We start from the raw sequence: 4,164 nt of genomic DNA, 5'->3' as shown, positions 1-4,164 counted from the left end.
GATTTTGCGTAAACGCATTTTGTCTATGTTGCGCGTGGGCCAGAGAGAGAAAACGAATAGTGCGCTGACATCCTCTTAAAAATGCCAACTCTATATAAATATTTTTTAAACCAATGGCAACCAATAATTATTTTTATAATAGCTTCAAAACCCATGGCAACCATTTAAAAACAAAAATTTCCATCAGAAATCTCAAAATCCCTGTTTGAGCACCTCTCGGGATTGGTACTCTCCCTTTTTTAAATTAGCCTATCTTCTGCCCAGAGGTCTAATCTATTTATATATACATAAATAGATGATCCCGTGCACTTCGTTGCCCATTAAAAATGCCAACTCTATATGAATAATATGTTATACCTACATATTACCATGGCAACCATTTATATACAAAAAATTCCGTCGGAAATCTTAAAATAATATACAAAAAGTTGCCATGATAATATGAACACATACACACACACACACACACACACATACATTTTTATATATATAGATATGTATGTTACCGTCAAAGGTGTAAATGTATAAGCCATTAAGGAATTAATATTAAAAAGCAGGTAAGTGGATGTCGCTCTGCTGTACAGTAGGTTACAAGTGGGTCACTGTATAATGGATAATATTAAATTTGAATTCAATGATAATAATATCATTGTATAAGAAAAACGATTCTGAGCGGAAACGGTTTGTCAGTCTGGATATTTTATATTTTGTTATTTTTTATTTTATCATGTAAGTTGAATTAATGTTAAAATATTATAACTTTTTATTCGTTTCTATGGTGATAAACAAAGCGTTAGAAATTAAAATCCCATTTTTAGCGTTTTTTCGTAATTTTCTGGTGGTTTTTCCCGTGGCATTTAATAACTATTGAGAAAATCGAAAAATGACCTCTCTAAAGTACCATCTTGATCCAATTTGCTAAAATATAAGGTACTATATTTTTAAATTGAAACACTCCTTCTGGAAGAAATTTTGTATACAGGATATAAAAAAAAAAAAATAAAATAAAATAAACACCATTGTAAAAACAATAGCTTCCTCGCGCCGCTCAGAATCTAAAACTAATCAATCACGACATTTCCGATCAAATTCATTTCTATATGATATTGACTATAGAAATTATTTTCAGGTCATTATGCATTTATCAATATTAATGGATTTGTCCACCCATAATTGATAAAAATATTTTTTTTTAATAAATTTGTTTGCTGAATTAGAAACGGGCTTGTGTTGAAAAATCGATTCATCCAATATTCCAATTAATACTTACAAGTTACAATAACTTACTTTCAGGCTTTGTAATATTATGTCGACGGACGACGACCGTACAGTAAGTAAAAGATAGCCGTCTATCGGATTTATGTATAAGTATAATATAGTTGGTAGGTATCAATATAAATATTACGATATTGGACAACTTATTTGGTATTTTAGTGCACTGTGTAGTGTCATTTTAAATTTCTAACCAAATTTAAATAATAATATCAATAATTGATTCGTGTTGATTACTAATACCTGTAGAATAGACATTCAAGTACCTAATTAAGTAATAACTGGAAATGTATTAACAAAATATTTTATTCTTACAATATTGCCTATAATGTCTGATAATGCCTATAGGGCCTATAGGCATTGACGATATCGTCTACTAATGTTACTTGTTAGGTACCTATTGGCTACGCATTTAATATTAATATTTTAATAATACCGAAATAAATTACATCAATGACGGTGACATATACATAAATTTACATTTACTTAGACGTTTCGATAACATTACAATGATTCACTGAATAATATTTGTAGGTAGCGGCAGTAGGTTGTTTGGTTGAAATTATAATTGTTTTACAGAAACATATTATGTATTTTTATTGCGCCGTGCTGCCGTCCATTATGCATCGACAATTTTTGTGCGTTGGGTCCCGTATTTTAATTCATTGCGGCGAGGCACATGACATTTTAAAGCACTGCAAAAGCTGAAAATAATTTAAACAAACTATTTACCCGCTGCAGCGTAACAAATCTAGGTTATCTTACCAATCGGAATCTTCGATGTTTTGTATTTCAACGAAAAAATGAAAAGAATAGTAGAAAAATCATATTTATTTTGACGGACGTATAGGTACTAAGTTCGTGTGTTAAAGAGATCTTTGAAGTTTCTGTTTAACCTAAAACCTTCAAGTCAGTGGTGTATCTGACACTCTGTGCTTTGTTAATACTTATTTAAAATAATTGTATTATTAAAGTTACAAATATACTTATATACCTATTACCTGCAGTTTAATAAAATATTATATGGTATAACATACTATAGTAGGTATTTACTATTTATAATCGATAATTTTACTGTCGTCCATAAATTATCAGTTCTAGCTTCTGGGCATATATTGATTTGGGCCCGAATCTGCTGTATTGAAGGAAAAAAAGCCCCTTACAATAAATATTAATTATTCAATGATTATGCTGTAATCTTAATATTTATTTTTACATTTAACAAAATTTAAAACAAGGTTTTGCATGTAAGTAGTTAATTCTGTAACCAAAAAATCTAAAAAATATATAAACGCAGTTTTTTATAGTTATTATAAGTATTTAGTAATTTAAGAATATTATTTGTGGGTACACTAAACTTATTTTTTTTTTATTATTATTATCATTAAAGTTTTCCTGATTTATATCAGGCAAACTTAGGTATATAGAATTACAATTTTTGACTTTTGTACATCAGATCACAATTCCTCAAAAATTCTAAAGTATATTATTAGTTTATTATAATATTATAAAAATATTACAATAATACAATGTACAAATAATATTACTTCAACTTACCGACTACCGATTACCATATTAATAATAATAATAATAATAATAATAATAATATAAATATAATATAAAATATTTATAATTTTTTTATTAGATATATTTTTTAAATTTGACTTTTTGAATTTTATATTTACATCTTAATTTATTTTGTATAATTTTAATGTTATTTAATAACAATAGGTAAGTATATTAAACATTGTTTTTAATTAAGTAATCATATAATCTATATATTATATAAGAATCTAACTTGATTTTGGAAACGAAGGAAACCGGTTTATTTGTTATTATTATTAATTATTTATTTATTTGTTTTCACTTGCATTTTTCGATTTGAAATAATATATATTATTAATTGAACAAATAATTTATTGTTACATTTTTTTCTACCTTATCTCTGTTCTATAATAAAAAGAATAAAATTTATCACTTTAGTGGTTGAATTCAAAATGTAGGATTTATAATTTTCAGAAATTAGTAATAACAATATAGCTACAATATGTAATTATAGTATATTATTTGTATAGCCAAAAAATAGTCATATGTTTTTAGTTTAAATTATAAAAAAATATTTTTTTCCGGAGGAAGGTCGGACAGCTAGTATAATATAATATTGTATATACCTATTCTATGAATATAATATAAAGTCACAGTGTCACACAATATATAAAATAAAAAAGGTGGGCAAGTGGATGTCGCTTTGCCGTACAGTAGGTTACAAGTGGGTCACTGCAGTATAATGAATGATATTAAATTTGAATTCAATGATATAATATCATTGTATAAGAAAAACGCGCGATTCTGAGCGGAGACGGTATATCAGTCTAGGTATATGACATATTATATTGTAGCTTATAAATCTATAGTATTAAAAAAAATTCACCTATAATAGGTACCTAGGTACCAATAATAAATTCCAAATTAATCATATCACAATATTCATTAGGTACTTATAACGCGTTATACATCAACAACAAACCGTGATACTATCATATAGATATATAATAGTATGCTTTAATTTTCATGTACCTATCTACAGTAATTCGTTTTTGAATTACAACAAAATAATAAAATCGCTACATGAGAAATCGAGTGAATATCCAATGTTGTAAAAATTTGAATTTCAAACGCTCATAAAAATTTAATTTGACTTTCTTATAGACATTTTATTTTTTGATAAAGTTAGGTAATCTTATAAGGAAACTTGTATTACATTTTAAAATCTTAGATTTAAAAAGAAAAATTTTTACGAATTCTTAATTCATAATAATTTGTTGATTTTCGTGATTTTTCCATATTTTGTCAATTTTAAATTCTGAGTGGAATGATGAATGTATGGATTTT

Source organism: Acyrthosiphon pisum, chromosome A2 (assembly GCF_005508785.2).
Source record: "Acyrthosiphon pisum isolate AL4f chromosome A2, pea_aphid_22Mar2018_4r6ur, whole genome shotgun sequence".
Lineage (NCBI taxonomy): Eukaryota > Metazoa > Arthropoda > Insecta > Hemiptera > Aphididae > Acyrthosiphon > Acyrthosiphon pisum.
This window is presented reverse-complemented; position numbering follows the sequence as displayed.